A 24,066-nucleotide genomic window follows, 5' to 3' on the forward strand; every position below is an offset into this window, starting at 1 on the left:
AAAGAAGGAGGATCTTCGATGTCCGTATATCGTTGAGTAATTTTTATAAAGTATTTTTGTTGACTGGTTGAAGGCTTTCAGTTCGGAAAATTATCCCATCAAGAATATAACACTCCATACTTCTCTTCTGATGGTGCGACACAAGTGTGTTATTTGAGTGTTCGAGCTTTGTTTTTCTTGGGGTGAGGCATAGGATGGCAACAATATTTTAGCTCACTGCGACTCTCTTAAGGCATATATTTTTTGTGAGGACTCATTCGCACTCAGACTCGGCGAAAGAATTCCCAACTGGTCTCACTCGGACTTTGACTCACTCTACTTTCACTTGGGTGGACTCACTCTGAGTGAAACTAAGCGACACATCAGTCAGCTTTATTGACTCAAACTCGCAGCTTCACCTAAACGTGCGTGACCCATACTGAGTTGATTGTCAGTAGCGTAAAGTTAGCTTTTTCAACCTTCGTGTTAATCAATGGTTTTAACGCCTATTTCTCACGTAAACATTACCTACTATACGCCTTCATAATTTGCACCTTCCAATGCGAGTTCTTGGTCCCTACAATCGAATAAAGATATTTTTGCAATATTCGACTTGCACAAAACGTCTTTATCAGCAACGTTTCCTGAAAGAGCTTTCGGTGGAACGTCATGGCAACGCGTCTCCTCACTCCGGCCTCGCTTCAACAATTATATGGTAGGACCTTCCTGAAATATCTGTGAAAAAGCCCTTGAATAAAATTTCAACCAATTTGACGCTGTAGTAACGCTAAATGTGAATAGATAAGATCTTGGCCAGCAAATAATAATGCGGCTCTCTCTGACATACTCACGAAATTGAATAGTAATTGTGGTTGTTGCTACCGTAGCCCCTGTAACTGAAATATAATTGTTCGTAGGTGCTCCTGTTCAATTTCTTTCAATTTTGCTTGGTCTTGACTGAAGTTGCGCAACATGGACATGTTTTTTTGAAGGTGCCGACGTGGCATTCAGTGCAGATGAAGCGCTTCATAATAACTGAAATGTTATCCAGTCAAATCGTCCGGTCCAGCTGACCGATCGGAAATAATTTTCGAATAAAGACGGTTTGCGAGGGGTTAGCATTCAGACCACCAGCAAAATTATTTGGAAAGAAGGAGGATCTTCGATGTCCGTATATCGTTGAGTAATTTTTATAAAGTATTCTTGGTGACTGGTTGAAGGCTTTCAGTTCGGAAAATTGTCCCATCAAGAATATAACACCCCATACTTCTCCTCTGATGGTGCGACACAAGTGTGTTATTTGAGTCTTCGAGCTTAAGCAGTTACTTCTGATATTGCGATCGCTATTAATAGAAAAAATATTCGATGTTTTGAGTCGACCGATACACTTTGTGTACTCAGGCATGCTACTGCTCCGCTAAGCCCCATAGTATTATGGCGAAATTCCTGGTGGTTATTTATGGGTACTTACTGCACAGAAGCTACATTTCAAAATGACGGAAAGAAATGTACATTTCAGGGCTCGTTTTTCTTGTTAGACACTGAATTAAGAAGATCACAGGTTACTGCCCCACTGAAAGAACGCACACAATTTGATAAATTTGACTCTGATATAAAAAATTATAAGTAAAGGGCTGCACTTTCCCACCCTGTGTATCGAATCACTTCAGAATATTTTTAACATTGAAGAGAATTCATGTGTCCACACATTCTCAAAACTCAATTGCGCCAGACTCCCACTCTCGAGTAATCAGAGTGCACTACGGCATAACGCTCATACTATTACAAGAAACTTGGTACAGAGATTTAATTTGTCATCTACACGATTGAAAAGACTCTGTTTCTCTGTGACAGTATAAGATTGATTCGGCGTATGTCAACTGCCGAGGAGCCTGCCAGTCCTGTACTTTTGCTAGGCATCCGTACTTCGTGAAGTCTTGTCTAGGACGCTGTATTTGGTTGGGAAATGATCGCTGCACCTTGATAGACTATATTACCTTCACAAAGATCCCCATGCGATAGCGTCTAAGCGTTTATTAAAGTCAAGCTGACCTAATTAAGGTAACTTGTAAATAAACGCCAGAAGGACCATGATTCAGTCATCGTCCAACAGACAGGCAGCGCTGTTTTGAAGAATTTTCTACGTCGTTTTAAAAATGTGAACCGCAGTATTGATTCAACGCTTTACATTCTGCGCACTCGAACCTCCGCAAAAATATCACATATTATCTTTACTTCAATGAATGCCTGTCGGCAGAGAAGACAGGTTGAGCATGAAGGAGAGGAGGTGCTGGAGGAAGGGAAGGACAAGCAAGTTGGCCATTTCTCAGACTAGCAGGCTACCCTGCGCTGAGGTGACGGAAGTAAAAGGATATGGGGAAGAAAAGCAGAAGAAAGAACAATACAATCATTGACTCTGGTCTCTCTGTGTCAACCTCTCTCTGGCGCGATAAGGTCATTACTCGCGTAACATTTGCGCTGGAACGAGACTGAAGTGACACCACTCTGCGCACAGTAGAGAACAGCGGCCCCATCACGAAATACAATGCTCCAATTTTTTTTCGAAGCATCATCGGTGTTTTCGCCGAGTAGCGGAAATGACGGGCCTCATTTACGGAGTTCCCGCTACGAAGCCAGCAGTGGCGGTTGGCTCGAAAGGAGCGTTCTCAAGCCTAACTTGTCCCACGGGAAATCTTGCCAAGTGCCAAGCTGTCACTTTTCGAGTAACCTGGACAGAAAGATGCTATAGTGAAGCAAATGATGTTCACAAAATTTCACCAGCAGCAGACTCAGCTAAAGTGCTAATAAAAAACAGTTGTGAGTCCAGAAGACACCAATCGCTTCCTAGAGCGACAAAACATGACCTCAACAAGTTAAGAAGCGAAAGAACAAAAAAAACGTGACCACATATCTCAAGGATAGGCACTCATAGTGATGATGGAAGCACCAGAAATACACTTTTTTATCTTCGTTCCCATCAACAAACACGTGGCGACTAACACGTAGCTTCTGCGCCATCAAAGATAAAGAACACTCTGCCTTTAGAGACTAAAACCTTTCCCTCACTAAATGTTTTTAAACACGCAGTTCGCCTTTACATGAATCCTTCTTTAATCTTCAAACTGATGTGTAGTTACCGTCGTTGCCTTTTTTTGTCATACATTTTCATGTCTTTTTATTCATTTCTTTCTTTTTCTTCTGAAATATTTATAATTGTATATTCTTAGCGATTGCTTCGTTTGCACTGTGTTAGCTTCAAGTGTTTAATTCACTTTTCTGTGTATTTGAATGCTAAATATTATCTCTGTTATTGCATAGCACAATGTCTCTTATTATTTTGTAGGCCTATTCACACTTCATTTACGCGATCCTGCTCTTGTTTCTTTTTCTTTGCGAATTTTATATCAAGAGGTCCCACTGCAGTGTTTACACTAATGGACCTCTTTCTGTATACCTCTCCCTACATGGAACCCCCCACCAAAGTACGCTCAATAAACTGAAACTGAAACGTACGTGTTGGTTTCTTTGTGTCCAATGAGATGTCAATGGTTTTCACGCTAGAGAGCCTCCGTGACTACAGAATAGAACAATTTATAGACTTGACAAAAGATGCATCAATGGATTTGTTCAGTACATCATGCGCTTGGCTAGCAGGAAAGCTTTTTTTTCCAGCACCGCACATGTTTACAGGGTTCATAAGTGATGGCACCTTATTGTTGCTGCCAGAGCCAGCTCTAAAATATTGAGTGCTCCCTGCTCACGCAGGAGGTATTTCATGATACAATCCAAATGAACGTACTCATTCTGTCTCAGGATTCACGATTCGTGCTGGGGTCAACAGACCTAATAAGGGCCCTGCCGCGGTGGTCTAGTGGCGAAGGTACTCGGCTGCTGACCCGCAGGTCGAGCGATCAAATCCCGGCTGTGGCGGCTGCATTTCCTATGGAGGCGGAAATATTGTAGGCCCATGTACTCAGATTTTGGTGCACGTTAAAAACCCCAGGTGGTCAAAATTTCCGGAGCCCTCTACTACGGCGTCTCTCATATACTTATGGTGGTTTTTGGACGTTAAACTCTACATATCAGACCCAATAAGGGCTCCTGAACCTAACCGTGTTTAAAGGCGGCATAGTGGTTCCTTTCTCGCCTTTACTACCATTCATACAAGGGCTATTTCCTCCTCGCCGCTTATTTATTATTATATTAGGAGAAATGTTGAGCACTAAGCCTCAAGCCGCGCAGGATTTTGTGCCTTATGACGGCACGAAGCTTTTCTCCGCTTGCGCAGTCGCAAACAGATAAGATGAAGTGAAAGCAGTTGATCGCGAACAATAGTCAGGCGAGACAAGGAAGAGTGGGAATGTGACGGCATGACAAAGCCGGCTAGGTAAGAGTTACTAAGACATATCTCTCATATATCGGCCAACTTTGGGCTCATTCCATCCTGATTTTCGAGAACAAAGTCTTTCCGGCACGAATTTTTCCGCCGTGACAGCAAACGTCTCGAGAGAACATCAGGCACATTTTCGGAGTGCCACCCCCTGGATACGCACTGCCGAGAACCGAGGCAGCCTGAGAAAAGGATGCACTGGAGGCCTGACTATGCTATCACGATCCGCTTTTGAAGGTGAAACTCAATATATCTTCTAAGTTTACAATTACTGAGAGTCGTCAAATATTTTGATACCCTTTGATGTTCTGTAAGGGTGTGTGCTTTCTCCGTAGCTAACGCCATGTTTTTCTTGGGGTGAGGCAAAGGATGGCAACAATATTTTAGCTCACTGCGACTCTCTTAAGGCATATATTTTTTGTGAGGACTCATTCCCACTCAGACTCGGCGAAAGAATTCCTAACTGGTCTCACTCAGACTTTGACTCACTCTACTTGCACTTGGGTGGATTCACTCTGAGTCAAACTAAGCGACACATCAGTCAGTTGGATTGACTCAAACTCGCAGCTTCACCTAAACGTGAGTGACCCATACTGAGTTGATTGTCAGTAGCGTAAAGTTAGCTTTTTCAACCTTCGCGTTAATCAATGGTTTTAACGCCTATTTCTCACGTAAACATTACCTACTATACGCCTTCATAATTTGCACCTACAAATGCGAGTTCTTGGTGGCTACAATTGAATAAAGATATTTTTGCAATATTCGACTTGCACGAAATGTCTTTATCAGCAATGTTTTCTGAAATAGCTTTCGGTGGAACGTCATGGCAACGCCTCTCCTCACTCAGGCCTCGCTTCAACAATCATCTGGTAGGACCTTCCTGAAATATCTGTGAAAAAGCCCTTGAATAAAATTTCAACCAATATGAAGCTGCAGTAACGCTAAATGCGAATAGAAAAGATCTTGGCCAGCAAATAATAATGCGGCTCTCTCTGACATACTCACGAAATATCCTTCATACTTAGGACTCGCTCGAATTCAGACTTACTGATATGTTTCCCATCAGAACTATCTCGGACGTAGACTCAAGGCCCGGTCTAATTTTGGGTGAATTGGTCGTGAATCAGTGACTCATGGGTGAGTTGCCAACCTCTAACATGAGGTAAAAATGCATGTGGAAACAATTATGATTGCGCAAATTCATAAACATTCCTGTGCAAACAATGTTTATGATTCCGCACGCCGAATGTCCATTTCCAGTGAAAGCGAAGAAATACAAATCGGCTGACAAGAAATGTGCTATACCTAAATTTCTGGACTCTCGTCTTTTAATTTCGCTAACAAATTACGCGTTAAGCAAAAAGGGGTCAAGCTCACTAAAAATTCATTGATGTCACCTTTGTTTTGCGTATCTGTAGTGAGAGCTTACTGTCATGTGTGCCTATAGAATTCTTCGCCGCAAAGGCAAGGGTACTATGAGTAATAAGTAAAAGACTCTTAAGAAAAAAGTTGTAAGAGACAGCTTTTTTGCGACTTTGCCCCACCACCTGGTAAGCAGAAAGAAGCAATGCCAACTGCCATCAGCAGCAAACTTATCAGCCGAGAGCCGCGCAATCAAACAGACGTCAAGCACGTGTTTATCGTCCTAGAATGCCACTGGCCGAAAGCGGCACCGCCATGGGTTTGACGCGAGGAGGTTGCGGCTCCGGGATATCCGAGCACGCTAGTATCTCGCTTCGATTCTCCTACCCCTGTTTTCTTTATGCCGGACCATCACTAGAGTTGTTACACTCACTCAAGCGTGGATGCGAAACGTGCATATCCGAAATCTTTCGTCGAGCTCTCGTTTCTTTAAGTGCAGTAGATGCAAAAGCCGTTCTCTTATGTTTTAGCGAAAGGAAAGATGAGGTAGCAAAAGAAGTGACGTGAGCACATGGGGAAACTTCCACACTCAGGTGTTTCTTTGGTCGAGAAAAAAAAATATTCGAGACCATCTAGCACGCCTGTTGGTTTTATTGAGTTTTATGGTAAATACTCCCTCAAGCGAGTCCATGAGCCCAAGTATCCCAAAACATTGAGTAAGGTGCTTGGAGCTCTACCAGTTAATTTCTAGAAATATGAATAATATTACTGCAATGACACTCTTGCCTCTCTCCTAGATGCTCCTGTATTCAAATGAATTCTCCTTACGCTGTGAACTTTTCCAGTAGCCGGGCACTCAGAAATGTAACGTAGGAGAGATTATTCTTCTCGTGTTTATGTAAGTGAAATGCAAAGGAATGAATGTAGCATTCATTCATTTATTTATTGACAAAGCTGAATGGGTTTGTCCGTCTGCGGCTCCAAAATATATTTGAAAACAGTAACTGAAAAATGTTTCTCTGCATTAAGCTATAAATATGCAGGATGGGTAATAATGCTGAAAGCGGCTTTCGTTCGATTGAACAGAAGCAGAGCACATACTGTCTTCACATCAACCTGTCTCTTTTGAGCTATCTTATAGCTGTAAATATTTTACGACTCTGGAAACTAGGCTGAGCCCCGGTCCCTATACCTGAACATACACTCTCCTTAAGCAGTTCTGTGCAGCACTGTGTAAGCTATGTTACCTCTCGACTAGTCAAAAAGGCGAGCGCATCTAAATATATCGTTCCCTACACTGTTGTCTGCAAGCGGTGAGACTGCGCACCATCGCCAATTGTACACGACTCTGTACAACACACCAACGCGAATGTCATCCAGCAGCTTTTTCTTTATCAAAACCCCTGCCACTCCGAAACAGTGTTTCGAGCGACAGCTACATCAGGCAGCCATAGAGTTTCATACTAATTACAAGAGTGGTTAGTCCAGTCAGCTTCACGGAAATTGTAATAGGGCAACACATCTCTTAATATATTCAAAGAAACGTGCGTATTACTACTACAGTACTTTTTCTCGTACATTATACATTTACGTATTTTTCTGACTGAGATTGGGGCTTTCGCTAGCTCGCAATGCGGCTCTGAATCTGTCTTTATCACCTGCGATTAGATAGCTTGTTATCATCGGGAAAGATCTGGCATGAATCGGATGCAGGAGAAGTGCACTTGGTGTTGACCCGGGCAGTGTTCTCACGCTCCGTGTTAATGAGCATTATTGGCAGCGAAGAGCTAAAATATTATGCCTTAAAGGCAAGTCTCCGTCGCAATAAAAAAAAATACTAACAGCCGATGGGAGGTGCGCTAAATGATGTGCGATAGCGAGCCCGGCGTGCGTCATTGTCTTCGCTAGTTTCGCCCGCCTTTCAGCTTGGCTGCTGCTAGATACGATCGCCGTCATTGATTTGTAAAGTGCAAATTGTATTCGTCGTTGAAGCTTTAAGGTAATATTTGTCGCTCTGTGCTGGTCGACAAAGAGAGCTTTTCATGCTGTGCATTTCGCGTATGATTTTTGTACTTGGCTTCACAAGAAAAAAAAACTGCCACCTCTTCCTCGAAGGCAATTGTGAGGAAATCTAAATGCATTTTATGCGCCGAGATTACACGGCGTAGTAATTGTAACGGCGTAATTTATTGATGAGACGAGAATTTGTAGCGTAACCATTTGTTCACACATTCATCAGCCAGCGAACGGTCGAGAGTGAAGCACGCGCTTCTCTCCGTTTATATATTCGTAGGAGCGAGCGGACTGGAGAGTGTCTTGCAGGGATTAGAAAAAGCAATGGCGAGAGGAGTGGCGAAGCATTGCACCTGTCATTGTACCTGATGGCTCTACTATCAACCTCATATCAACGCAAACGCTACACCAACGCTGGCAGCACAAACGCTACTGACGCGTTTCAAACGCACTGCATAGAGGTGGTGGCAAGTTACGTCCGAATCAAAGAGCTGGGGGCTCCAGTTGCTAGAGACGCGCACGCCGGCAGTCGTTGCTATGTAAGAGGACAATGGGCGGATCCAGACGGTTGTCTTACCTAGCCCGATTAAGAAATGCATTTGCATTAAAAAAATGGCAGATCTCACGTACAGCGGAAATCGATAATATTCGAAGGATGAATGAGGATGGTTGATATGTCACTTTCAAATCAAAACGACGTTACGAGGCGGATTTAAATTAAGCCGTACGTGACTTTCATATCATGATTATCATGTTGGGACGTGTCATTTACCTTCGTCGTCAACTCACATCACGTGACACCAAATTTGGCATATCTGAAGCCAGCGAAACGGCGGTGAGCGTGCTATGAGCGGAGCATTTAGTCATGTTTCGATTGACACGCATGCCATGATTATCATGCTTAAACATGCCATTTACGTTCGTCGTGCATTCACGTCACGTAATACCAAACTCGGTATTTGGGAGGCTAGCGACAAGGCCGCGAACGCATCATGAGCGTGGTATGTTGTCGTGTTCTTACATGGCACGCGTGTCATGATTATTAAGTTTGCACCAGTCCTAAACTTCGTCACCCATTAGCGTCACGTAATAACGAACTTGGTATACGTGAAGCAAGCGAAACGGCTGCGAGCGAATCATGAGTGTGACATGTAGTCATGTTGTTACAAGATACGCATATCATGGTTATCACGTTTGAACATTTCATTTACCTTCGTCTTCCGTTCGAGTCACGTAATACAAAATTTTGTGTATGTGAAGGTTCAACACAGCCTCTAGGTAATCATGAGCGTAGCATATGGTCATGTCGTTATATGAAACGCATGGTATGACTATCATGTTTGCACCAGTAATATACCTTCGTCATCCATTCAGGTCACGTAATACCAAATTCTGTATACGTAAAGCCAGCGAAAAGACCGCAAGCGCACCATGAGCGTGGCCTGTAGTCATGACTTATGACTTTTATCACATTCATATCATTATTTACACATTAGAGTCTGTCACTTGTGCTCGCCATGCAGTCATGTCATACCATACGAGTTTTTCAAGATGTCATGTGAACTAAACCACCGCAAGAGCAGCAAGACCTGGGTGATTCGACGAGAGATCGACACGGGTCCAAAAGTTTATATTTTAGACTTCATTGAGTATTTTATATTTCATGCACCTCTCAACAGGTAGCCCGAAAGTCAACTTTGTTTCATTATTACCGGCATAACTTACGAGAAGAAAAAATCAAACATCACCAATACGAAGGCACCAACTTCGTCACCTGTCATTTTCGAAAATTGCAGATGCTATGAAAAGACAAATATTTTTGTTTCAAAGAAGATATTTTTTACCTGAAATGTATGTCTAATGAAGAATGAATTCATACGATTTCAAGTTTACAGACCTTAAGAAAATAGCTTTTAAAAATGTCTAATTTTGCGACAGTTTAAAATAAGTTACGTATTCGCCATTTTTTTCTCCGAAAGTAATGCAAGCAGCGTTTTCAAACTTGACACGTTTTAAAGATCTAGTGCTTTCATTAGGTACATAAAGTATTGCTGCCGTAGGGCGAATGTAAATTTTTATATATTGCCTCAAAATTCTCATATCGTCAAAAGTGTACTCCACTGAAATTTGAATAATATAAAAAAGCTATCTTCAATTTTTCTTAGAATCTCGTAAATAGACAACCAAAGGCCACCATACAGTATTATAAAAAACATGTTGCAATCTTTTGTTTTTAGTGAAAATATTCGTGTTACAAATCAAAGCTTTTCGATAATGCACTGATAAGTTGAGAAATCGCGGAACCGGAACAGAAAAGCGGGAGTGAGCTTCAAACGGGAGTAAACGTGACCGCATTTGGTGAAGAAAGGCTGTTTTAGCACTGTGACAAATACGTACCCATGAAGGCGCAATTACGCTCCTGATAACACAGCTCTAATGGAGGAAATCTTCGATATTGTAACTCAGATGCAATACATCTGCCTATATTTGCAGATAACCTCAAACATGAAAATGTTCCAACACAACTGTTGTGTCTCACTAGAAAAAAGCATATGCGCTTGAAGTACCCTAACTGATATTTTGGTGGTGACTGCGTGAAACATGAGATGCGCTCAAAATGGCTGCATCTTTTGCAGATCAAAATTAGCAGTACGTGACGCTGACAAAACACGACCACGATCAGTGCCCTCAAATGTGCATAGCCAAACATGCCAAGAACGTATGCCTGGAACACGTGGGAACGATTTCCCCTGGCTCTTCTTAAACTGGCGGAATGTTTCTAGCTCGTCTGCATTTGTACACAGCAGCTTGACATTCTTGAGCTTCGCGCTCATTTGTGCCACCGATTGGGATGCTGACATAATCACAGCTGAGCTTGCCGCTCTGAAGTTGTAGAGCGTAGCCTTATGCTTTTTAGGCCACCAACGCCGTCACAAGAGTTCTTGCCATGTCCTGTGGCCGAAAAAATTCACTTTGTTGATATATGATCATTCTGACATAACTCGAACAAGTGGTACTTGTTTTTGAAGTGACTGCATGCACCATCAAAAACATAAGTAACATGCCTGTCAGGCTTAAGTTGTTGCTTCATATAGTTGTGGATTATTTGTAGAGCAAAACAGGCATGTGCAGCATCATGGCATGTGTCATCACTGATGACGGCAAAACTTTGAATTGATTGCTTCCTTGTGACGACACACGTGAATATAGACATCTGTCTTTTGTGCCAGTGATACGACTCTACCTCATTCGGTAAAATGGCTGTCCAATTTTCGGCGAAATCAAAGTGAAAAATGCAAGATTTGTTTCTTGGTTCTTTTTCGCCTGGCGTATTGCTGATTCTTGAATGTATCTTATGTAATTATGGGTAATCCACTTAATGAACCATAGACTTAGCTCTCGCATGAAAGCACTTGCCTGGGCTTTTTTTTGTTACTAGATCGCCATTTTCCCATACTGCATAGGCTACCTCAATATCTTCAGGGATTCCTAAACATGTGGCTGTCAAAGCGTCCTCCTTAGCATAATAGTCACAATGGCCTAAAAACAATCACTTGTAGGGGAGCTGCAAAGACATAGTTCTTTCAAGAAGTCCAGCGTGTAGGCACCATCGGTGACGTCTTGTAGGGCAGAAACACACTCCGTGGCATTAGCACAGTATATTCAAAGGCACACTTCTTGGTATGGTGCAAGAAGAACCCACTTCGGCCTCAGTGAATAAAACTTTGAGAGCCCAATCGACGTGTTCGGATTAGCTTCTCTTAAGAGACGGTAAGCCTCTCGCACCGAACGGGTCATAAACCTTTTAGAAACAAGCTCCTTTTTTCCGTCAATGATAACAGGTACTACATCTTTTATGTTGGGACTCTGCCGAGAGCAGCTATACTCATTTTTGGAGGAGTAAGCCATAGCTGCCTGGACGTCCATTGAGTTCAGCCGTGTCCTTTTTACCGCTTGTGGTGCTAACCATATCCCGTGTTTTGCATGCCAGCGTCGGGATCTGTATATCATATAAGCTGACAAGTTTGGTATAAGCGCTTGGAGTTTTCGGCGCTCTATATCGTTCGGCAACAGTGTCAACAAACGCATGCGCTCTTGATACGAAGAACACGCTTCATAGGCTTGCTTGAAGTTCTTTAACCACTGGGCACACACACTGCACTTTAGATCTGATGGTTGAAAGTGGCGATTACACACGTTAAGGTGGCATTTCACGGTTACTGTAGAATTGCTGCTAAGTTGTCTTGGCTCTGCATGAACTTTGCTATTTTGCGCATGCAGCTTCTTCAGTCGCATATGTGAAAACGCTTCAGGCGTATTTACGCACCGCTCTTGACTTCTGCCTTTTCCTTCCAACAGAAACTCCTCAGCTGTTTCAGCTGATAAGCCATTAGACGAAGACACCATATCTCTGAGGCGTCTGAAGCAGTTCTGGCAGACATGGTCATTGTTATGTGCATGGCGGGCTGCTTTCGGCAAAAGCTTCTGGAGGGCAAACAGGCCGAGGTCTTCAACCTTGCGGAAGTTTCTGTGATAAGGTATTTTCTTTTTATGCAACATGAAATAATCTGAACGAAAAACTCTATCCCGGCTGAAGTGGTCAGCCGTCGCCACGCTCCTTGAGGCTCAAATTACTGGCAATGCAACTATACGTAAAACCAGCAGCACGAAAGTGATCTATCTGTCGTCTGTTCCTATGTCTCTCAACTTTAATGAGAGCAGACGTAAAACAGCGTGCGCAAGTATCCGCAGTTCGAAAGCAAAACTGAAGTATAGTACGTTAAAATGAATTTCACAATGCTTTTGTCGATAAAAATACGGGAGGCGTAATCTTTGTCCCTACTTTGAACCATTATCTCTCTCAACTTTAATGAGAGCAGACTTAAAACAGCGTGCGCAAGTATCCGCAGTGCGAATGCAAAACTGAAGTATAGTACGTTAAAATGAATTTCACAATGCTTTTGTCGATGAACTTACGGGATGCGTAATCTTTGTCCCTACTTTGAACGATATGATCTAAAGCATCGCCTCCGAGATGCGGCGCACAGCAATTCGGTTGTAGAGCAGACGACGGGTGACAACTTGCCCTAAAACGTGTTCTTCAGTCTAATTAGGCAGTCTTCGTGCCCCAAATGACAAAAATTTGTTATTAATCGTTTATGAACTCATTAAACATTCAATTCTCTTACCCAACGTGTTGCAACCACATTGCCTTCACAGCAGCTCCATCTGTGTGTTAGTAATGGAGAGGCACCACATATTAGAAGTCTCAGTGCTCTACGTACATGACTGAATTCAGATACTGTAGAATATCGCGTTAAAATAGTTACCCCTATCTGCTAAAACAGCCTTTCTTCACCAAATTCGGTCACGTTTACTCGCGTTTGAAGCTCAATGCCGCTTTTTCGTTCCTATTTCTAGATTTCTTAACTTATCAGCGCATTCTAAAAAAGCTTTGAATTGTACCAGGAATATTGTCGCTAAAAACTAAATAGTGCAACATGTTTTTCTATATTAATCTATGGTGGCCTTCGGTTGTCTATTTACGAGATTTTAAGAAAAATTGAAGATGGGGTTTTTTTATTATTCAAAGTTCAGTGGAGTACACTTTTGCCAATATGAGAATTTTGAGGCAATATATAAAAATTTACATTTGCCCTAAGGCAGCAAGTATTTATGTCCCTAATGAACAGACTATATCCTTAAAACGGTCAAGTTTGAAAACGCTGCTTGCATTACTTTCGGAGAAAAAAAAATGGGAATACGTAACTTATTTTAAACTGTCGCATTCTTAGACATTTTTAAAAGCTATTTTCTTAAGGTCTGCAAACTTAAAACCATATAAATTTATTCTTCATTAGACATACGTTTCAGGTAAAAAATATCTTTCTTGAAACAAAAACATTTGTCTTTTTATAGCATCTGCAGTTTTCGAAAATGACAGGTGACGAAGTTGGTGCCTCCGTGTTGGTGATGTCTGATATTTTTTTTTCTCGTAAGTTATGCCATTAATAATAAAACGAAGTTGACTTTCGGGCTACCTGGTGACATGTGCACGAAATATACAATACTCAATGAAATCAAAAATATCAACTTTTAGACCCATATTGATCTCTTGTGGAATCACCCACCTAAAAATGCAAATCAAATTCGTGACATACATGTCTTGATTTTCATATAGTCATGATAAGGCATACCAATTTCGGTATCGTTAGCAATATCGAAATGGCCAGGAGAGCTCAATGTCGTAGGCGGCAAGATAGATAGATAGATAGATAGATAGATAGATAGATAGATAGATAGATAGATAGATAGATAGATAGATAGATAGATAGATGATACGCTCAAATTCCCCGAAGTTCGCTAAGAAATGCACTGCCTAAATACTTCATACAGATGGTTCAGCAGCGAAAGCTGAAACGTTACCTGCTAACTGTTTCACTGTCGCAGTTACATGTTCCTGCCTGTTTATGAAATCAGACACGCCGTACGCTCGCGTTTACGACAGTGAGTATTTCATATGCCGCACTTATATATGTGATGACGTCTGGGTTGAGACAGCGTTTACTCAGCCCAGGGGCTCAGCAGCGATCAGGCAGTCTGATACAAAGCGCGCACACACCCGGTGATGATTGTTGTGGCACCAAGTGAAGATGAGGACAGAGACCCAGACGGACGATGATGATTATAATATTGTATATATAAGAACATGCGCATAGCGAATGCCCACACTGATTCTCCCACATGAAAGCGGCCAATCTGGCTGTAGCAAGTCAATGTGACAGAGAACGTCGCCTGAAAGGTGCTCCATGCGAGCCCCGTGCACGGTCTCTGTGGTGCGGTGACGACGGTCTGTTGGTACGACAAGTGGGGTCACACGATAATTAATAAGCGAAGTCTGCTGGATAGCTATGTAAGGCCTAATGAAGTGTGGCAAAAGCTTATCACAAAGACCAGGTGTGTGAATAGGTGTGACCAGGAGTACCTCGTCACCAGGTAGGAAGAACAGAAGGTGATTGGATTCGTCATAACTCACGTTTAGATCCTGCTGTGACGCTGCCGTGTTGATGCGAGCACGATCGTGACACTAGGCTTGTTTTGAAGTGTATTCCTCACTAGAAGACGGAGACGAGTTGACGTCGGTATTTAAAAAGGAATCGTCGAGGAATAAAGCAGGGGAACGTCCATAAACGAGGTAGAACGGCGAATCTGGTGGCGCACTGAACGGCCGTGTTGTAGGCAAAGGTGAGGGATGGGAAAAGGGCATCCCAGTTTTTGTGGTCTGGACTGATGTAGACGGCTATCATATCAGCGAGAGTACGGTAAAATCTCTCGGTGAGACCGTTGGTCTGAGGGTGGTAGCTTGAAGCAGTCTTGTGTGTTATTCCAGAAGCGCACCATACTTCATTCAGCAGTTCTGTCATGAACCTCTTTTCATAGGCACTGAGCAATGCACGAGGGGCGCCATGGCCCAGAATTATAGCGGGCAGAACAAAGTCGGCGACTTCCGAAGCAGAGGCAGTTGACACAGACGTTGTTTCCACGTAGCATGTCAGGTGGTCAACGGCAGTCACTATCAATCGTTTGCCTGTAGTTGTGACGAAAAGAGGGATGTAAAGGTCTATACCTACAACCTTAAATTGTGTTGTGGGGCACGGAATTGGCTGCAGACACCCGGCTGGTGCAGGTGCCTGGATTTTACGACGCTGGCACGGGACACAGGAACAGACATAGCACGCAATGCTGGTAGAAATACCAGGCCAGTGGAAGCAACTTCGAATGCGGTCGTGAGTTTTTTTTTTTTTTGAAAAACGAGATGGCCAGCAGTCAAGTCGTTGTGGGAGGCTTCAAGCAGGTCAAGTCAAATAGAGCGTGGTCGCATGGTAACCCAGCGCTAACCATCAGGGCGGTAAATGTGACAGTTCAGAACTTCAATCTCTGGCTTAAATCGCAAGGGTTGGCGACGATGCCGCACGTTAGCAGGATGGGAAGCTCCTGATAGCTGGTGCATAATATGCCTGCAAAACGGATCAGACAATTTGTTGGAGTGAAATGTGTGCTTGTCATCCGAGAATCGCTGGCCAATGGAGGTGAGCGTTGGTGCTGCGATAGCAGTGACGGTCGAACTTTGACCGATACTAACCGATGCTGTAGCGGGCAGCGCGAAATTGCGTCAGCGTCTTGGTGTTGTCTACAAAATTTGTAAATTATATCAAAGTCATACACCTGTAAACTTCGTCCCCGGACCGAAGCGTCCAGACAAATTCTTCAGCGTGGAAAGCCAGCATAAGGCGTGGTGGTCCATAACGATCGTGAAATGACGGCCGTGGAGATAGAGACGGAACTTTTGCACTGACCAGATCACAGCCAAGCACTCTTTCTCAGTTATGATATTGTTCTTGGTCGCGGTTAGTACTCCTCTGGCCTATGCAACTGCTCTCTCTTGTGAAGAGGTGTTGCGTTGAAGCAGAATGGACTTATACCACGGCCGCTTGCGTCCGTATGTAGGATAGTTGGTGCGGCCTGATCAAAGTAGCGGAGTATATGTTCGGACTTGAGGGCAAACTTTAACAGGTCGAATGCTGTTTGACATTCTTCTGTCCACAGCGAAGACACACTGATTTACTCTACGGCCAGCGACGAAAGCTCCGATGAAGGCGACTTCGTGCCTGTGACAAGGCGGCAGCGAAAAAGAAGACTAGTGATGCCGTCTCCAACAACAAGTAAGAATGTGACGACGACGCGAGAGCCCACGATATACACAATTCTGTTTGTGCCGGTCGATGCGGCTCATAGTCTCAACCGGCTCAATCGTCAAGTCACGTCTAGGTTTCTTGAAGAACTCGCCCAGGGAGAGATCGCAGACGTGCGGATCAATGGCCGTAAGAATATTCTCGCCGTAGACGTCACTCAACGAAGCACATTGGAAGTGCTGAGCAACGTCATGATGTTGGATAACATCAATGTTTGCTCATATATACCTGATGGCCGCGACTTTACGGCAGGCGTCACTTACGACGTCGACATTTCCATCAGCGAAAGTGACTTTGCTGCTCTCATCAAACCGGTGTCTGCAGAACTTACTATACTGCAAGCTTGTCGCCTTGGCAAATCACGCTGCGTGAAGCTCGTGTTCAAGCGTGACAGCCTTCCATCGCAAGTCAAGGTCGGCCATTTTCGTCACACAGTGCGACCCTTTGTACTGAAGCCCCTTGAATGCCGGAAATGTTATAGATTGGGACATGTCAGTGCTGTTTGTACAAACCTGGCTGTATGGTCGCTATGCTCAGAATCACATAGCGCAGACGCTTGCCAGGCAGAACTTCGAAAATGTCGGAACTGTCATGGCCCTCACGAAGCATCGTCAAAAGATTGCCCAATCATGAAAAAGGAAATGCAAAAGTTGAGGCAAATGGTCCGGGATGGCTCAACTCACAAGGAGGCCGCTGCCCAAGTACGACGCCGGCGGTCTCGTCGCCGGAAGCCCCTGAGGAGACCCAGTGCTGAAGCAAGGATTGAACCTCACCAAACGAACGCCGGCATACCACCTCAAGCGTCCAGACACGCCGACAACAAATCCTCCAAGCAAGACAAGAGCGTCATCGGGTCGCCTGAAGCATGGACAGCTCTGCCAACGATAGACTCATCGTTTGAGCCACCGCATCGCTCCTCTACAATCACTTTGGAACGAGAATGCGGTGATAGTCGCGACAAAGAAATTGTAGCCATGGTAAAGGCCGCTATGAATACCATTCGTATGCTCCTCACTAGCATTGACAGTCCGGTTGCAAAGAGTGCACTTCAGTTAGTGGATACGCTGAAGCCGGTGCTATCAAGAGAGGAAAGGCACCATGGCTCCGCCTCTACAAGCCTTTCGCAAAGAGGTCAAAGGAGCTTCGATATTTCAGTGGAATGCCCGAGGCCTCGAGCCCCGCATTTCTGATATCCAACAATTTGTGTTTAAAAAGCAGTTTTCAATTATTGGTATCTGTCAACCAAGGCTACACAATGCAATACGACTATCCAGGTACGAAGCCTTCAAGTCCGCTACCTGCAACGAACAGAGTAAAGTCATTGTATATATCAGATGCGACCTTACCTATATCGAGCACCGTGTAGCACCTCACGATGACAACCAGTATGTCTGCTTGACAGTTGAATGTAGAGACCTCAATTTCACGCTTGTAGGCGCATATATATCCCCTTCAAACCGTTCTGAACCTGAAAGACTACGTGCACTGTTAACAGCCACACCTGGGCCGTGGATCATCACCGAAGATTTCAACGCTCACCACCCACTATGGGGAAGTTAGAAGACAGACAGTCGCGGAAGGCAAGTATTCTCCTTTGCTCTGGAGCAGCAGCTGCTTTGTGTAAACGACGGAAGCCCAACGTTTCTACGGGGAACGACATACAGCTGCTGCCTTGACTTGACGTTTGTGTCACGAAGCCTAAATGGAAAGGTCAAGTGGTTCGCAGACTATGAAACTCATGGAAGCGACCACATACCAACTTATTTGAAGATCAAGGGCCTGGAAAAATCGCCTAACTACGACACTTCGACTCTCATCGACTGGACAAAGTTCAAGTCATTGACGGAAAAAAGGTGTCAAGAAAATAAAACGCCTCCTCTTGACACCCTCGAGGATATGATTAGAGGCGCTACTCAAGAAGCGACCTATCATAATTCAACATACTTCTGATTATTGTCAACATCTCGGAATTGGAACGGCTCAGAGCGATCCGTTCTAAGAAAGAAGATATAGGCGCACTAAGCCCATTCACGACTTGAGGGAGGCAAGGCGCCTACAGAAAAAAATTCAGCGGCGAATCATTTCGCTTCAATCCTTTCTCTGGAAATATCTGTGCGAATCGTTGGATCCACACAAGCCTTTGACGCAGACATGGAGGATTGTCCGTGGCCTATTAACATCGCCACATCAACATCGCCCCTGCAAGTGTCTTTCTCTCTACCATGGACGAACCGAAATTGAAGTAGCAGAATATTTCTGCATGAACGTTGCCGGTCATGCGTCCGCGTGCACCACGCGCCACCTAGAAGACGGTCCAGTTTCCAGAGATTCAAGAATGGACACCTTTTTCTCTCTAGAAGAGCTACAAGCGGCCTTGACGGCATGCAAACGATCTTCATCGCCTGGTCCGGATGGAATCATGTACATGGCTCTTTGCAACCTCGGAGAAGCAGCTCGACAGGCCCTTCTATTCGTGTGCAATGACTCGTGGAACAGCAGATTTATCTCTCATTCATGGAAATCCAGCCGCCTCGTCCCTGTGCTTAAACCTGGTAAATCTCCTATGCACTCGACGTCTTATCGCCCCATCGCGCTTACCAGCTGTTTCGGGAAAGTGATGGAGAGGATGATTTTGACTCGCCTAGAGTGGTACCTGGAGCGCCACGAGGTATACCTTCATGCTGTGACGGGCTTCCGGCGTGGGCGGTCCGCAATTGATAACGTTATAGACCTTGTTTCATTTGTTCAGCATCAAAAAAGACTGAAACGTTTATCTGCGGCGTTGTTCTTGGACGTGAATGGTGCATACGATAACGCATCACATGAAGCCATTCTGGATGTCATGGAAAATGTTGGATTAGGGGGTCGGGTTTACCAATCGATCCACAGCTATCTGAAAGGCATAACTTTTTTGTACAGGCGGAGAATGGCACAACGCACCATTGCAACCGTTGAGGTGTGCCTCAAGGCAGTGTTCTTAGCCCCACACTTTTCAATCTAGCGCTACTCGGCCTGGTTGACGCACTTCCAGAATCTGTCCATCTATCATTATATGCAGATGACATCTGCATCTGGGCGTCTGGTGTAACACGCCTTCATTTGCGTGCCCGGCTTCAGAGAGTGGCTAGAATAGCGACAAAGTACCTAGAAGAACGGGGATTAGAGCTGTCATCAGAGAAATTCTCCCTTATAGCATTCCCGCATAAGGCCATGAGCCCATATGTTATTAAAATCAACGGACACACGATCAACTACGTGAAGACCCACCGATTCCTCGGAGTCATAGTTGATCGCGACCTCTCCTGGAGCCCTCACATCGCCCACAAGAAAACTAAACTCACCATGATCACCCACGTACTAAGGTTTCTTGCTGAAAAAACGTGGGGTGCATCGGTACGAGCAATGCTCCAACTCTACACTGTTCTGTTCCTCGGTTATATGCGATACAGCTTACCTGTGCTTTGCGGCACCCGAAGGACAAACTTGCGCGTCCTCCAGTCGATCCAAGCCCAAGCCATGAGAATATGTCTTGGTCTCCCGAGATGCGCGTCTACAGCAGCGACAGTCATCATTGCGCGTGATTATCCAGTCAACGCATATATCCGCGTAGACCCGCGTATGTTTGAGAATGCATATAAGACATTTCGCTCAGATTCCATCTCACCTCCCCTCACTTCGAACTTCCAGGCCCCACTCAGCGTTCAGCGCAACTGTAGCTCAGCATTGCGCAGTGCTTCCATTGCACTTCACGCATGCAGCACAGCTGCCGATACCATTATGGTGCCTACATCCACTCAAAGCCCTTATTACAATTCCTGGCATCCAAAATAAGGAAAATTCGTCGCATCTAGCCCTGAAACAGGCCACATTACTTTTCCTGCAAGAAAAGCACAACGGACGCCTTCACATTTACACGGATGGCTCGGTGTCTTCAGTAAGCTCTGCAGAAGCGGTGGTTATTCCCGCGAAGCACATCACAATTAAATTCATGACATCGCATTTGACGTCGTCGACAGCTACAGAACTTGCAGCCATTCGTGCAGCTCTGGAGTTTATAGTGAAAGAACCTTCGGGAATTTGGTCGATCTTCTCGGACACGAAGGCATCTCTTCAATGTCTTATATCACCCTTTCGCCTTGAACCTAATGAACAGTTAGTAGCTGAAATAAGGCTTCTTGATCACCGAGCAACCGAAAAACAGCACAGCATAGTGTATCAGTGGATACCAGGTCATTGCGGTATATATGGCAATGACCACGCAGATGAGGCCGCTAGATCTGCACACGACGGTATCCAATACACAGCCATTCCGTTCTCAAGAACCAACGCAGCTACAAGACTTCGTTCGCTTGCACGTGACCTCACACTGGTACAGTGGAACTCCACAGACTTCACAAACGCGCGCCTGCATAACTTGGATCCCGATCTGCAGCTTCGTCTTCCCCCAAGGATATCTCGAGCTGAGGAGACTCTTCTATGCCGCCTGTGGCTTGGAGTGGCCTTCACGAACGCATACTTTTATCTCATAGCGATGGCCAGCTCTCCTACATGCACTTATTGCAGTTGCGAAGAAACCATCGCCCACCTTCTGTGTGAGTGCACCCATTTTAACGCGCAAAGACAAGAACTCATTGCAGCTCGGGATAGACTAGACGATCGGCCTTTATCGGAACAAAGGATTCTGGGTCATTGGCCGGGCCCATCCTCAGCCCAAAAGGCTTTGAAAGCTTTGCTGCGCGGACAACTGGCCTCAGCGACAGACTTTAGTGTCTTATACTCTTTGATGTTGCCTTTCCTCTGTCGCATTTTTTTGTAATTTCTCCCTCTCTTCGCAACATTTCTTTTTAACATCTTTCATTCCCCTCACCCCTTGCCCCAGCACAGGGTAGCCAGCCGGTCTAAGAACTGGCTACCCTCCCTCTCTTTCCGCTTAAACTTTCTTCCTCCTCCTATTCTGTCCACAGAAAGGGCACGTCAGAAGCAAGATGCTGGTGCAGTGGAGCCGCTATTGATGCAAAGTTCTGTATAATACTGCGAAAGTAGGAGGCGAGATTAAGAATTGGTCCTTGGGGGCATGGAAAGCGACGCACCGCAGCAACTTTGTCTGAATCCAGCCGAATCCCCTCTCTGGTCACGACGTGGCCTAAAACCTTGATAGCTTTTGTGGCGAAACGGCATTTTTTGGTGTTGAGGTGGAGACCAGTGGCGGCAAGGCGCGTGAGATTGTTATCCAAGCGTTGCAGGTGCTTTGGAAATGTTGACTAAAAATAACAATGTCGTTCAAGTAGCAGAGGAAGGTATTACATTTCAGGCCGCGAAGCATGGTATCAATCATGCGCTCATGTGTTGCGAGCGCGTTGCACAGCCCGAAAGGCATAACGTTGAATTTTGTGTAGCCCGTCGGAGGTTGCGAATGCCGTTTTTGTTTCTTTATCGTCTTCGTGCATAAGAATTTGCCAGTATTCAGAATGCAGGTTTAGGCTAAAAAGTATTTTGTGCCTTGTAGAGAATCGAGGGCTTTGTCAATACGTGGCATTGGGTAAAGATCCTTGCGAGTGCTCTTGTTGAGCACCCTGTAATCGACGCAAAAGTACAAGGAGCAATCCTTCTTACGAACCAGAACCACAGGCGACAAGCAATGGCTAGATAAGGGGCGAATTACTTCTCGTTTGAGCGTGTCAGCTAAGCTTTTTGATATTTTTTTTCAGCAGGAGACACGTGGTAGGGCTGGCGGCGCACAGTAGATGTTCCGACTGTGTGGATTTGATGAGTAGTAGTAGCAGTGCGGCCCAACGCCGAGGAGTAAACATTAAAAGAACCTGCGTATTTCTACAACAAACAAGCAGCCCTTGCATCTGTGAAGGTGTCAAGTCACCCCTAATGGCTGCAGTAAAAGCGGAAGAAGAAGCACGCTGACCCTTACGGTGGTCATTGGAGTAGACGGTATGAAATGGCACGACGCAAGCAGGCACGGGATCGGTCACGCAGGCCACCGTGGAGTTCTGAGGAAGTAGAATTTTTTTGGATGTTGTATTCACGGTTATGACAAGTGTGGAATCATTGAGAAAAGGAACCACACCAGAAGCGAAGATGATGCATTTACCAACGACACTAAATGATGGTGAGACTGAGACATCCCCATGGTCACTGTTTTTGAAGGTAATAGTTACAATTCGCTTTTGACCTGGTGGTAATTCGGTCCAATATTCCGCAGCTGTCAAACCAAGTGGCCTCTGGGTGTCGTCTTTGAGCATGCAGTTTGTGTCGGTGAGGTGGACGACTTGTTGTCCACACCAAATAGCCGCGGAGGCAGATGAAAGAAAAGTCCCATATTTAAATTATTTGGCGAGAGCAGTCAGTCAGGACGGCCAACTGAATCTGATGTCGGATACCCTCAAAAACAAGACTGGCTGTACAGAAAACGGAAGGAAGAATGGTATACCTCTAGGCAGCAAGCAACGTGGGTCCATCGTAAGGGGTCGTCACTTTCTTCAGACGTTGGCCTAGATCAACAGGCATAACAGAAAATGCCGCACACGTGTCCACCAGAGCATTTACGTACAGTCCTTACACTACCACTGAACTCGTGTTGCACGGGCTTGATGGAGGAGTATCAGTCCCAATTTAGAATGCAGTTTTTCCCCCAGAAACTGCGTCACTTAGTTTTCCGAATGACTGGCAGTGGCTATTGAGGCAGGCCGAAGTGGGGAGGAGCGGAGAAAGGGTGAAGGTCAACGGCGTCTAGAGTTCTGGCTGTTCCGTGGTGCACTCGATGCAGGCGGAGATGGAGACAATGAATAGCGTTGACCTTGATAGGATGAAGTATTTTGTTTACGCATATCGTACTGCGACGCTCGTCTTGGTGGCGCTTGTGCCAGAAACGAGAATTGCGGCCGCGATACCCGAAGTAATAGGAACCTGGGCTAGATGAAGGCAAGGGCGGAAGGTAGAAAGCATGCGGTACCTGAAGAGAGTGCGGTCAGTTGTGCAGAGGAAGGGTTAGGTGGGACCGAAGGAAGTTGAGGGGAGAAGCGGGGGCGACCGACGCGTGCGATGGTACCGGCGACGTCATGTTTAAATCTTTGGGAGGCGTGGCAGTGACTTGCGCATAGGTTCGTATGTGGCGAGACGGGGGTTACTGTTTGTGAGCAGAAAACTTCATAGATGTCAAGTCTTCCCTGATAAAGTCGCGTAATGCCATTGCAGTAGACTGTGGAGAACAGTCAAGAAGGTAGAAAACCCATCTTCAGCAACTTTTTACGAATTATTTCCCTTATCAGGTAATGGAGAGGTCTGTTAGTCGTGGTATCATCATCATCATCATCAGCCTGACTACGTCCACTGCAGCACAAAGGCCTCTCCCATGTTCCGCCCGTCAACTCGGTCCTGCGCTTGCTGTTGCCAATTCATACGCGCAAATTTCTTAATCTCATCTGCCCACCTAACCTTCTGTCTCCCCCTAACCCACTTGCCTTCTCTAGAAATCCAGGTAGTTACCCTTAATAACTAGCGGTTATCCGGTCTACGTGCTACATGCCCTGCCCATGTCCTTTTTCTCTTCTTGATTTT

This window comes from Rhipicephalus microplus, chromosome 5 (assembly GCF_043290135.1).
Source record: "Rhipicephalus microplus isolate Deutch F79 chromosome 5, USDA_Rmic, whole genome shotgun sequence".
Taxonomy (NCBI): domain Eukaryota; kingdom Metazoa; phylum Arthropoda; class Arachnida; order Ixodida; family Ixodidae; genus Rhipicephalus; species Rhipicephalus microplus.